The sequence below is a fragment of the Microtus oregoni genome, unplaced genomic scaffold (assembly GCF_018167655.1).
Source record: "Microtus oregoni isolate MIOR12 unplaced genomic scaffold, Mior012 000073F_ref0000255, whole genome shotgun sequence".
Classification (NCBI taxonomy): domain Eukaryota; kingdom Metazoa; phylum Chordata; class Mammalia; order Rodentia; family Cricetidae; genus Microtus; species Microtus oregoni.
Window position 1 is genome coordinate 7,656,713 of NW_024543986.1, and position 14,658 is coordinate 7,671,370.

Sequence of the window (14,658 nt, forward strand, 5' to 3'; positions counted from 1 at the left end):
TGGCCCTTTGATAGGATAGAAAATTAGGTAGGTGGAGTAGACAGAACAGAAAGCTGGGAAGAAGGGAAGTTAGGCAGATGCCATGACTCTCCTCTTCAGGTCAGATGCCATGAAGCCAGCTGCCAGGTCAGACATGCTGAATCTTTCTCAGTAAGCCACCACCTCGTGGTGCTACACAGATTATAAGAAATGGGTTAATCAAGATGTGAGAATTAGCCAATAAGAGGCTAGAACTAACAGGCCAGGCAGTGTTTAAAAGAATACAATTTGTGTGTTCTTATTTCCGGGGCTAAACTAGCCATGCAGGAGCTGTGATGAAAAGCAGGCTTGCTCACAGCTCCTTCTACAAAGAAGGAGAAAAATTATAGCTCAAAGGACCAGAAAATATATTCAACAAAGTTATAAAAGAAAACTTTCCCAACCTAAAGAAGGATGTTCCTATGAAGGTACAAGAAGCATACAGAACACCAAATAGACTGGATCAAAAAAAAAAGGATCTGCTTGCTATATAATAATCAAAACACAAAACATGCAGAATAATGAAAGAATATTAAGAACTGCAAAGGAAAAAGGTCAAGTAAGATATAATGGGAAACCTGTCAGAATTACACCTGACTTCTCAATGGAAACCAAGAAAGCCAGGAGGTCTTGGAAAGATGTGCTGCAGACACTCAGAGACCATGGATGCAAGCCCAGACTATTATACCCAGCGAAGCTTGCATTCACTATCAATGGAGAAAACAAGATATTCCAGGACAAAAACAGATTTAAACAATATCTAGCTACAAACCAATCCTTACAGAACATACTAGAAGGAAAATCACAAACCAATGAAGCCAACAACACCCATAATAACACAGGCATGTGACAACCCTCCACCAGCTCAATTCAAAGAAGAGAAACACACAAACACTACCACCAGAAAAAATAACCGGAGTTAACAACCACTGGTCATGAATATCACTTAATATCAATGGACTCAATTCACCTATAAAAAGGCACAGGTTAAGATAATGGATATGAAAACAGGATCCAACATTCTGTTGTTTACAAGAAACACATCCCAAACTCAAAGACAGACACTACGTCAGAGAAAAGGGTTGGGAAAAGGTTTTCCAATTAAATGGACAAAAGAAACAAGTTGGTATGGCTATACTAATACGTAACAAAATTGATTTCAAACTAAAATCAATCAGAAGAGATGGAAATGGACACTTTATACTGGTAACAGGAACAATTTCTCAGGAGGAAGTCTCGATCCTGAATATTTATGCCACTAATATAAAGGCACACATGTATGTAAAAAAACATTACTAGAACTTAAAACATACATCAAACCACACACTCTAATAGTGGGAGATTTCAACAGTCCTCTCCCACCAATGGACAGGTCATCAAGACAGAAACTTAACAGAGAAATAAGAGAACTAACAGATGTAATGAAACAAATGTACTTAACAGACATCTATAGAATATTTCTCCCAAACAGAAAAGAATATACCTTCTTATCAGCATATCATAGAACCTTCTCAAAAATTGATCACATAATTGGTAACAAAGCAAACATCCATAGATACAAGGAAATTGTAGTAACCACCTCTGTACTATCAGATTATCATGGAAAAAAGTTAGAATTCAACAACAATTCTAACCCCAGAAAGCCTATAAACTCATGGAAAATGAACAGTCAACTACTGAACCACCTCTGGATCAAAGAAGAAATAAAAAAAGAAATTAAAGTCTTCCTTGAATTCAATAAAAACAAAGACACAACATACCCAAACCTATGAGACACTAGGAAAGCAGTGCTAAGAGGAAAGTTCATAGCACTAAGGGCCCACTTAAAGAAAACGGAGAAAGCACACACTAGAGACTTAACAACACACCTGAAAGCTCTAGAAAAACAAGAGGCAGATTCACCAGGGAGGAGTAAATGACTGGAAATAATCAAACTGAGGGCTGAAATCAACAAAATAGAAACAGAAAACAATCCAAAGAATCAATGAAACAAAGAGCTGGTTCCTAGAGAAAATCAACAAGATTGACAAACCCCTATCCAAACTAATCAAACGGCAGAGAGAGAACATGCAAATTAACAAGATCAGAAATGAAAAGGAGGATATAATCACAAACACAGAGAAAATTCAGAGAATCTTTAGATCTTACTACAAAAGCCTGTATGCCAAAAAAAATAGAGAATGTGAAAGAAATGGACATTTTTTAGATATGTACCATATACCAAAATTAAATCAAGACCAGGTGAACAATTTAAATAGCTCTAAGTTGCAAGGAATTAGAAGCTGTCATCAGAAACCTCTCCCCACCAAAAAAAGCCCTGGACCAGATAGTTTCAATGCAAAATTCTACCAGAACATCCAAGAAGAGCTAATACCTATACTCTTTAATGTGTTTCACAAAATAGAAACAGAAGAGTCATTGACAAACTCCTTTTATGAAGCTACAGTCATCCTGATACCAAAACCACACAAAGACTTAACCATGAAATAGAATTACAGACCAATAAATCTCATGAACATCAATGCACAAATTCTCAATAAAGTACTGGCAAACCGAATCCAAGAACACATCTAAGAAATTATACATTATGATCAAGTAGGCTTCATCCCAGAGAGGCAGGGCTTGTTAAACATACAAAAATCTATCAATGTAATCCATTACATAAATAAACTGAAGGAAAAAAACCATATGATCATTTCATTAGATGCTGCAAAAGCATTTAAAAAAATTCAACACCCCTTTATGATAAAGGTCTTGGAGAGATTTGGAATACAAGGTTCATTCCTAAATATAATAAAAGCAATATACAGCAAGCCAACAGTTAACATTATATTAAATGGAGAGAAACTCAAAGCCATTTCATTAAAATCAGGAACAAGACAAGGTTGTCCACTCTCTCCATACCTCTTCAATGTAGTGCTTGAAATTCTAGCAATAGCAATAAGACAACATAAGGATATTAAGAGGATTCAAATTGGAAAGGAAGAAGTCAAACTTTCTTTATTTGCAGATGATATGATAGTGTACATCAACAATCACAAAACCTCTACCAAGAACTCCTACAGCTGATAAACACCTTTAGTAATCTGGCAGGATACAATATAAACTCCAAAAAATCAGTTGCCCTCCTATACACAAAGAAAAAAGAAGCAGAGAGGGAAATCAGAGAAGCATCACCTTTCACAATAGCCACAAACAGCATAAAATATTTTGGGGTAACTCTAACCAAGGAAGTGAAAGATCTCTTTGACAAAGATCTTTAATTCTTTGAAGAAAGAAATTGAAGAGGATACCAGAAAATGGAAGGACCTCCCATGCTCTTGGATTGGGAGGATCAACATAGTAAAAATGGCAATTCTAACAAAAGCAATCTATACATTCAATGCAATCCCCATAAAAATCCCAACAAAATTCTTCACAGACCTTGAGAGAATAATAGTAAACATTATATGGAAAAACAAAAAATCCAGGATAGCCAAAACAATCCTATACAATACAAGTACTTACAGAGGCATTACCATCCCTGACTTGAAACTCTATTACAGAACTACAGTAATGAAAACACCTCGGTATTGGCATAAAAACAGACATGTTGACCAATGGAATCGAATAGAAGACCCAGAATTTAATCCACAAACCTATGAACACCTGATTTTCGACACAGGAGCTAAAAGCATACAATGGAAGAAAGAAAGCATCTTTAACAAATGGGGCTGGCATAATTGAATGTCAACCTGTAGAACAATGAAAATAGATCCATATCTATCGTGATGCCCAAAACTCAAGCCTAAATGGATTAAAGACCTCAATATTAATCTGACCACACTGAACCTGATAGAAGAGAAAGTGTGATGTAGTCTACAACACTTGGGCACAGGACACCACTTCCTATGTATAAACCCAATAGCACAGACAATAAGAGCAACAATGAACAAATGGAACCTCCTGAAACTGAGAAGCTTCTGTAATGCGAAGGACACCGTCATTAAGACAAAATGGCAACCTACTGAATGGGAGAAGATCTTCGCCAACCTTGCATCAGACAAATGTCTGATCTCCAAAATATATAAAGAACTCAAGAAACTAGACATTAAAATTCAAATTAACCCAATTAAAAAATGGGGTACTAAACTGAACAGAGAATTCTCAACAGAAGAAGTTCAAATGGCCAAAAGACACTTAAGGTCATGCTCAACCTCCTTAGTGATCAGGGAAATGCAAATCAAAACAACTTTGAGATACCATCTTACACCTTTCAGAATGGCTAAAATCAAAAACACCAATGATAGCCTATGCAGGAGAGGATGTGGAGTAAGGGGAACACTCATCCATTGCTGGTGGGAATGCAATCTTGTGCAACCACTTTGGAAATCAGTGTGGTGGTTTCTCAGGAAATTGGGAGTCAACCTACCTCAAGCCCAGCAATTCCACTCTTGGGAATATACCCAAGAGATGCCCAATAGTACTATAAAAGCATTTGTTCATCTATGTTCATAGTAGCACTATTTGTAATAGCCAGTACCTGGAAACAACCTAGGTGCCCCCCAATAGAAGAATGGATAAAGAAGGTGTGGCACATATACACTTTAGAATTTTATTCAGAGGTAAAAATAGATGGCATCTTGAATTTTGCATGCAAATGGATGGAAATGGAAAACACTTTACTGAGTGAGATAACCCAGATTCCAAAAGATGAATATGGTATGTACTCACTCATAAGTGAATTCTAGCCATAAATAAAGGCCGTTGAGCCTATAATTTGTGATCATAGAAAAGCTAAATAAGAAGGTGAACCAAAAGAAAAACATATAGTTATCCTTCTGGATATTGGAAGTAGACAAGATTTCCAGGCAAAAGTTGGGAGCTCAGGGGTGGGGGTGGGTTGAGGGGAAGGGGAGATGGGGAGAGAGATGGGAGAAGGGGAGGATTGGGGAGAGCTTGGGGGAACGAGATGGTTGAGATGGAGGAAGAGTGGGTATGGGATCAGGGAAGTAGATATCTTAATTAAGGGAGCCATTTTAGGGTTGGCAAGAGACTTGGCTCTAGAGGGGTTCCCAGGTGTCCAAGGAGATGTCCCAGGTAGGTTAGGCAGCAGAGGAGAGGGTGCCTGAACTGGCCTTCTCCCATTGCCACACTGATGAATATCTTGCTTATCACCATAGAACATTCATTCAGCAATGGATGGGGATAGAGCCAGAGACCCACATTCTAGCACTGGACTGAACACCCCAGGTTCAGATGAAGAGCAGAAAGAGGGAGAATGTGAGCAAGAAAGTCAGGACCGCGAGGTGTGTGTCCACCCACTGAGATGGTGTGATTGATCTAATGGGAGCTCACCAAGGCCAGCTGGACTGGGTCTGAATAAGCATGTGATCACATCGGACTCTCTGAATGTGGCTGAAAATGAGGGCTGAGAAGATAATGATAAAGGCACTGGGTTTTCATTCTACTGCATGTACTAGCTTTTTGGGCACCTAGTCTGTTTGGATGCACATATTACTAGACCTGGGGGGAGGGGGGAGTGCCTTGGACTTCCTACTAGGCAGGACTCCCTGATTTCTCTTAGGACTGGAGAGGGAGGGAGAAGGGAAGTAGGAGGAGTAAGAAGGGAAGGAAGGGAGGAGGTAGAAATTTTTAATAAAGAAAGAAAGAAAAAAGGACAGAAAGAAAGAAAGAAAAGAAAAAAGAAGGAAAGAAAGAAAGAAAGAAAGAAAGAAAGAAAGAAAGCTTAATCCCAGCACTCGGGAGGCAGAGGCAGGCGGATCTCTGTGAGTTTGAGACCAGCCTTGTCTACAAGAGCTAGTTCCAGGACAGGCTCCAAAACCACAGAGAAACCCTGTCTCGAAAAACCAAAAAAAAAAAAGAAAGAAAGAAAGAAAGAAAGAAAGAAAGAATTCTTGGAACCATTTATGCGGACACCTTCCTGGAAAGAGAAATGTCAGGGTCGGAAGGAGGCAGCAGCTGTAATGACTTTTTCTCAGGAATACTCTCAGCTTACTTGTTCCTTCGAATATGCAGAGAGAACATTGAGAGAAACATTTTACAGGGTCTTAAAGTGGAAAACAGAAAAATGATTGAAGCAATACAACAATGTCTTATTAATCTTCCTGAGTAACTAGAAAGTTTTGTCTGAAAAGAGGAACAATATTTTTCCATGATGTATCCACGAGCCAGAAACAGCTTGGCCTCCTGGAATTCTTAATATAAATTCTGGTTTTTCTCAACACTGCTATACAGGCATTGCTGGAAATATCTTATTTAGCTTCAGTCACTGAAACCAATGATCTTACCTTTGACAATGGATCTAAGCATCGAGGTAAGTTTTCTGTTTTTCTTTGAGGTCACAGCTGTTTTTATTTGCTTAAAGTGTGACTGGGAAATACTCTTTCCTCAGACCTTGCCAAGTGAAGCATGATACAACAATGTACATTTAAATACAGTTTTCTGAAAAGAACCATTTACTAGGTAACTCAATTACAACACTGTTATTGATCATAAACATAGTGAACTGTACTGAAGGGGAAAAGCAGACACCCTCACATGTGCGCTCTCTGCCTGTTACAAAGGTTGAGAGAGTATACTTTGGAAACCTGACACCTATACGAACAACCTTATCTTTAATGTCTGCAACACTAGTAATATATAATAGTCATGGACTTGGTCAAATAAAAAAGCAACTCCCACTAAAAATACTTGTATTCATCCTACAGAACCCAAGAGATAGGAGTGCTATTTAAAAGTGTCCACATGCACGTCGAGTCTGAAATATTCTTTCTATTCTGAAGGAGAAACTAGAGAAAAGACACAATTCCCTCAGAAAGCAATGACTCGATGCAGGTTGTGACTTTATATTAAAGCTCCGCGCAAAAACATGGAGATAAAGGAAGCGATTTCCATTTGCCGGTCACTATTCCAGCAACACAGCTTCGAGAGTTCTGTTCTCATTAAACAACCCTATGTCTGTTCCAGGAAGAAAAGACGACCCTGCGACAAATGGGACAGGTGTTATTCTCCAATAACCAGCGGTCGATGCAGTGGACGTGGTACTCATGGGAGCAAGGTAACACACAAAGTTTGTCGCCTTCTGTATATTCAGTAATGCAAATAGTACATGTCTTCAATGCATCGTTTTCACCAAACCTTCTCGTTGCCAAGTTATTAATCTGTACATTGGTGGGTCCTCTAGTTAGGTGGTTGTCATTAAAGGGGTAAAGTCGGGTTGCTTCAATACCTCCTTCAAACATCTGTGAAATACTCTCTGAATATTCATCAATGGAACTGGAGCCAGGGTTGTAGCTGGGGACGGAAGCAGAGTTGTTACCAGCAGAGCTCCCTCTTCCACTCCAGGGAAACTCACCAAAAGCTGTTGTTCTCTGCCTTAACCTGGTTTGAATCCGAAGAGATGTAGTTTCCCTTGATCCACTATTGAAGATTGTAAGAGTGGAAAACCTGGGAGTACTCACAGAGGTTCTCCCAGCTGCACATTAGAAAGTGTAAAGGTGCCTATAAAACCTCCAGGCCAGCCTGGTCTACAAGAGCTAGTTCCAGGACAGGAACCAAAAGCTACGGAGAAACCCTGTCTCGAAAAATCAAAAAAAAAAAAAAAAAAAACCTCCAGGTTCACTTTCATAAGTGACCGTGTTGTTTGGGATCTGAGACCTTGACCGAGTTCTGCTAGCTATGCCATCCCTCTGCCGGCCTTCTGCCAGCAGAACTCTTCTGACTTGAAGGGCTCTGGTTGGAGGTCTTTGACCAGATCCTGCCGCTTCACCATTGGTATCTGTGTCTGAAGAGCTTGTCCCTTGAGCGGCAGAATTTCTTGACCCAGAAGCCACAAAACGACCTCTACCTAGCAACTCAGATCCAGTTATCTGGTGTCTCAAAGTCCCATGGTGAGGGGCTCTAGAACTTCCCTCGATCTCGTTTACCAAAGGCTGCTCAAAAGTCTGAGATGAGATGCTATAATGAGATCTTCGTGGAATTTCATTTGCTGGGTGCAGAGAAGACCTACTTCTTTCAGCTCTGGCTCTGGTTCTTCGCTGGTGTTCTGGTTTGGGGCTTCTTGCCCTCCTCCGACCTCTGGTGGATGGCACATCTGTTAATGCTTCAGCAGAACTGTGTTCTGACCTAGGTGTTCTGGCAGATGATGTCTCAGATGCTGAATTTTCCACTTGCCTTTGGAGGCTGCGATCCATGTTTTCTACACTAAGATGTGTAGCAGATGGTTCATTTTCATTCTCTGAGGTTTGGCTTCCATTATTACAGTTAACATTTGTCTCTAAACTGAATCTGAAATCACCACTGTTTGGATTAGTGTGGCTCAATGCCCTCCCGGACTCATTTCCTCTCTGACCACTTCTTGTTGTATTGCCAGTCTGTCTGACAGAGCTAAGCCAATCTATTACGGAGTCAACATTGGACTCGCCATCTGAAGAGTCTCCATTTTCTTCTGAGCCCTGCAGCAGTGGCAGCGGTGGCCCCTCTTTAATTTGCTATAGTCTTCTGAACAGCTCCTCCCCAGTACTTTGACCTGGGGTGCCTAGCAAATTGTTGTCTCTCAGAAGTCGATAGTCTTCTCCGCTCACATTATTTACAAATCGATGGAAAGCTTCTTCCCGATCCAAGCGATCCACTTGCCTTCTGTGCTGTGCTGCAGATTGGTCATTTCCTTGATCGCTAGAATCTGAGTTTCCCATCTTGCTGAACAAGTGGACGATTATCTGTCTGTTATGACATAGTACTGAAATCCAATCAACTGGACCTTCAGTTTTCTTCACTAGGCTTCGGTGGTCCGGCCAGGAAGGGACTGACTGGGCTCTGCCGCCTCCGCTGCCATCGAGGCCTCCTAAACTCTGCCGCGTGGCTGCCTCCTGCTCTCTAGCCAGCCTCAGAATACCTGGGAGAGACCCGCCTCTAGCCCAGCGCCTGCCCATTCTGAGACGTAGCTCCAGCAACCATTATCTTCCCCATTGTTACCTAGCAGTGACAGAAATCCACTCAAGATAACTTTTCTTAAAGTCACCCCACATTACCTACTGAATGTATTTCAGGTACCCTTTCTCAGCTACTCCACAGGACTCAAGAAGTCCTATTTAGAAAGCAGATGATTCAGCCAAAGCATACCAGGTGGGCCTGGGGAAGAGTGACTGGTAGTCCTACTCGTAGGACAAACCCACTCTTCTTGCAATGCTGGCATCACGCTGGGGAATTTAGTGAGATAGTGAATGCTTCATGATAGGTGGGCATCGCACAGGATGTTCATTGTGCCCTTCCCCAATCACAGTGGCTAGGTGCCTTCATGAGAAGGAACCAAGGGGTTGACCTTCGCTACTCTGGTGTCATGAGAACAAGGATTACGTCAGGGAGCCTGAGGACACCCTGCTACAGTCCTCCAGTGGGAGATAGCTGTAGGCACTATAACAGAACGGGAAGCAGATATGGACATGCTGATCCTTTCAAGTTGGCATCTGATGAGGGTGCTAAGGGGAATGGTGGTTTCTAGCCCAGCCCTCCATGTAAGTGTAAGGAACTATTACTGTCACCTGAGGTCGGCAGGAAGTTTGACTTCTAGAGGTACCTTTCAGCCATGCATTTCACAACCGGCTGGATGGAAAACAGAAATTCAGACCCATTGGAAGGTTTGATTTCCACAGCCTCCTTCCTCCCACAGAACGTTCACTGATGAGTGACTTATGAAAACACAGAGCCTGAGCCTCCTGCTCAGATCTCAGTCCTCTCTTTGCTCCCCTTCCCCACTCTTCAAAGTGTTCAGGGGCCTCTCATCAACTTGGTAAGTAGGCAGAGCCTGAAACTCTGGAGAAGGTGGGACATGGGAGCACCTGCATAGTGCTAAGGCTTGGAAAGCAGAGTGTGTGTAGTAGATGCTGTTGCTATACAAAGAAGAGATGCTCCCAAAGAAGATGGACATGTTGAATGCCTGACCCTTGGCTAGTCCAGGATCAGCAGTTTCATAAATGGTAGACAAGGCAAGAGAACTCTATTTAAACACACCACTCTTTGCTCCTAGCAGACTCCAATGTTGGGAGACCCAGAAAGAAATCACACACAAATGTGATTTAAAAATTACTTAATCAGAGGAATTAGTATGATGTGTTGAGATTTCCTATGCCAGACTTAGTACTTCACTTCTGATTTCAGCTCCCTGCAGTTCCTCAGGGTATAGACAGAATGCAGCCAGATTCTCTGAGTGGATGTAAGACAAATGGCATCTAACCTAGTTCCCAGTAGAGTCCTTGTTCCCCCTTGGAACCTCATGAGCACAGACTTCACTGTCTACGTTTCTATTGGCATTTTGGTCTTCCCATGTCCCACCCATTAAGCTTTACATACAGTGTTCGAGGACTTCTCTAGCAACAACTCGGAACTCTTCTACATTCCTCCCGTGACCTTATTCCTAAGGCCTGTGGACTGCAAGGTCAAATTTATAACAATAATGATTCCTACCCTGGTACCAAGGTTCTGGATTTATTTCTTTTCTCGTTGTCCTCACAAAATACCAGACCAACGTACCTTCAGAAGCCAAGGGTATATTTTGTATCAGGCTTTGGAGCAAATACAGCCCATCATATTGGGATAGCATGGTAGTGACAGTGCCTCCAGCTCTTGTGTGCAGGCTGTTGAGACAGCTCTTTACACTGTGCCAGTGGCGACGAGGCAGAGAATGATGATGCTCTGCTCAGTTTGCTTTTTTCTTTTGTCCTCTTTGCTCACTCTGGGAGCCCAGCCCATTGACCAGTGCCTCCGACATTCCCTGGGGGGTATTCCCTGAGAGTTGTCTCTCTAGAAATGTCCTATGCTAATGGCCCAAATTCAGTTATGGTGACAATAAAGATCAACCACAGAAACATAATGAAGACCATGTACGTCAACCTTGTCACCAGGATTGTACTAAATGGGAGGAAACGGAAAGCATTTCATTTCGAATAAGAAGGTGAATAATCCACTTTCTTCACTCTTATTCAATGCAGTGCTAAAATCTTAGTCAGAGCAATAAGACAAGAGACAGAAGCCAAAAGAAAACAGAAGTAGTCAAATTACCTCTCAGATACTGTACTTGAAAGATCCAAAAGAGTCTTAGATCTCATAAGCATTTTCGGCACAGTAGCAGAATACCAAATAAACCTACAGAATAGATTTTTCTCCATATAAATACTGAGCTTAATGAGAGAGAAATAAAACAATTGCTTTAGCAATTGCAAAAATAAAAACATCTAGGGGATTGGACTAGAGAGACGGCCTAGTGATAAGAGACCATGCTACTCTCCTAGAGAACTAGAGTTTGGGCAGCTCACAAACTCCTGCAACTCCAGCTCCCTGAGATCCAGTGCTATCTTCTGGCCATTGAGGGCACTCGCATACACATAGCTATACACAAAAAATACATAATTACACATAATTAGACAAATTATTCAAAAATTAACTGCCAAGGAATAAACCTAACTTTTAAGCTAAAAGTTTGTTAAAGGCACCTGCAATTATAATAAAGCTGGGTGGTGGTGGCACGTACCTTTAATCCCAGCACTGGAGAGGGAGAAACAGGCAGATTTCTGTGAGTTCGAGGACAGCCTGGTCTACAGAGCGAGTTCCAGGATAGACTCCAAAGCTACACAGAGAAACCCTGTCTTGAAAAACCAAAGGTAAGACACATACAATCAAAACTTTATTATATTTTCCACTTCTTTCCTTGTGTGTGTGTGTACACATTGACTTCTTTCTTTGTGTGTGTATACACATTCACTTGCCACTGTGGGTGTGTGGAGGTCCAAGGACAACTTACACAAAGTAGCTTCCAGGAACTGAATGGAGCTTTTCAGACATAGTGGCATATGCCATTACCTGCTAAGCCATCTCTCTAGCCCTACAAGTAAAAATGTAAAACATCTGGCCTGGAGAGATAGCTTGGCAGTTAAGAGCTACTCTTCCAGAGGGTCTGGCTTCAATTCTCAGCACCCACATGACAGCTCACAACTGTCCAGTTCCAGAGGATCTGACACCTTCACACCAAAGCATATAAAATAAATTTCCATAAATAATAAAAGATTTTAAACACCAAAGAAACAATTTGAAGAATGACTTTCTGACATGAATTAGAAAAATTAATAATGTGAAAATGGTGATCTTAGCAAAAGCAATTGACAAAGTAGCATCCAATTGCTTAAAAGTACCAGTCCTTAAAAGGATCTCTATTTTGATTGCTTCTACAGACTAAACCTCTGTCTCTGTGTGTCTATGCCTGCCTGTCTCTCTCTGTATGTTGGAAGGTGAAAAGAAAGCCCTTCCGTCTGTCTTTTGTTTGTTCGTTTGCTTTTGTTCAGACAAAGGTTCTCTGTAGCTTTAGATCCTGTCCTGGAACTAGCTCTTGTAGACCAGGCTGGCCTTGAACTCAGAGATATAAGCCTGCCTCTGCCTACTAGTGCTGGGATTAAAGGTGGATACCACCACAGCCCTGCAGCTCTTCTTCTGTCTTATTTGACTCTTATCACTGCAGATGTGACAGTGAGAAGCACAGCCTACATTCTGAGTGAACTTTGCTCACATTTACCAATAGTGTTTTCTGTCAAGCCAGATAATTCCTCCAAGTAGTCCCTTAATTAAAAAAAATAAATAGTGTTGTAGTTTCATATTTTTATCTAGGTTCTTAGGTCTTTGAGCTTGATTTTGTTTTATCCCAGCCCAATTACGTTTTCAACCTGGCCTAGAATACTCTTCCAACACACTTGTATAGCTGTAAGTTCTATGTTATTTATAACATGAAGGACTGTAGAAATATGATTTGCACAATATTTAAGAGATACCAAAAAGGTATAACTTTCTGTAAGAGAATTCTTCTCTGGGTGTGACATCCACAGATCAGAGTTGTGGAAATGCAGCATCATCTTCACTACATTGGCTAAGCACTTCACTATATTACCAAGTATGGTGGCACATGTCTATAGCACTAGCCCTAGGGAAATAGCAGCAGGAGGATGGGAAGTTTGAGGCCAGCGTGAGCTAGATAGTGAAAATCTGTGTCAGATAAACAGAAAGGACCTAAAGATGGAAAAGGCTGCGTGGGGCATCACACTGTTGTGATGTAACACTGGCACTTGATAAGTAGAGGTGGGAGAGCCAAGATTTCAAGGTCACCCTTGACTATTTAAAGTAGTTAGGTTGAAACCAGCCTGGGGTCTCTCTCTCTCTCTCTCTCTCTCTCTCTTTCTCTCTCTCTCTCACACACACACACACACACACACACACACACACACACACACCATGGAACTGAAAAATATGCCTCCAAGGCAAGGGGAAAGCATTGGCAGAAACTTGAGACTGTGTCTCACTTACACTATCTAGGCTGGCCTCAAACTTGTGACCTAGGGCTTATCCTTCCCAGAACGCTAGGATAGCAGGCTAGCAATAGTGATGCTTTCTGAGACTTTTACATCTATTGCTTTCTTGTACTACTTCATGTGCTAATGAATGCTCTAGTTTTCCTTGTATGTAAAATCAGACTTTCTGTGGTTTAATCTAAACCTACCTAATAACACTCAAAGCAATTCTTTTTTCTTTCTTTTACCATTCATTGTTCACTGGCCTAAAGAGGCTCTTCATGGTTGCAAAGCTTTCTAAGGTTCTTTCGCCCTGCCTTTCTGATTGAAGAGCCACTAATCACTATAATCACGCTTTCTTTATGCCCCAGGAGAGCCCCCCCTCCAGTGCCCCAAATCTCTTTTTATAACCCTTTCTAGTTGTGTTTCTCTACCCCTCCTTGACCTGTTAGGCAAATTTCTGAAAGGGCAGTGACCCAAACCTTCCTTGGTGGATAGCTAACAGGGTCATTGCTTGACCCCTTGTGCTCTGGGCGTTCCCACTCAGCCAGCAGAGATCTGAGACCGGGTGGTTGGTGGGTTGGATGAATGGAGAGACCCAGAAGGACAAAGAACATAGAGGCTTTGGCAGTTTAAGTTAAAAAGAGATCAATGTGCATTTAAATTAAGGCTGGCTGCTTGGATACAGCAAATTCCTCTCCCTTTAACTCTTTGCTATTCTGCTTCATGGTATTCCTTCATGAGATTCCCTCACCTTTAGCTCATGAGATTCTTTTCTGTGTTTAGTTGCCATGTTCAACTTGAATCGACATTTTGTGCAGGGATCGTGAGGGGAGAAAGATGGAAATCCCATGGTTTTCTGGGGGTGGTATGCTGATGAAGATATGTCCTGACATAGATGCTTGGATAAAGAGAAGGGACAGGTTCCTGGCATCTGTTGTATAGGGAAAATAATGGTCCTTTAACCACATTTGTGTCAAATAGCTCCGTAGGGCACTGCTTATGTGCCTTTTGGGATGGGTGATATTATCTGCTCAAGACCTATTCTGAAAAAAAAATATGAGCCGAGCTAGCAAAATGTCCTAATTCCACCATGCTTCTGGGGATAATTTCCTAACTGGTGCAAACCACAGACTGTGTTAAGGATAGCCTAAATGATAACTTTGCAACGTGATTCATGGTATGATTCACTAAAACTTGTCTGGATTAGGCTGAGAGGTGAGTGAGGGTGTATCTGAGAGTTGATAATGTAAGGGAGAACCTGAAGCTCTTTCACACATGCACATGAAGCAAAACTTCAAGGACACGTCTG

At 41.5% G+C, this 14,658-nt stretch overlaps 1 pseudogene; it reads right to left on the reverse strand.

Moving 5' to 3' along the window:
* Positions 1-6,962: 6,962 nt before the first annotated feature.
* LOC121441160 lies at positions 6,963-8,714 on the reverse strand (annotated as a pseudogene).
* Between the last annotated feature and the right edge of the window lie 5,944 nt (positions 8,715-14,658).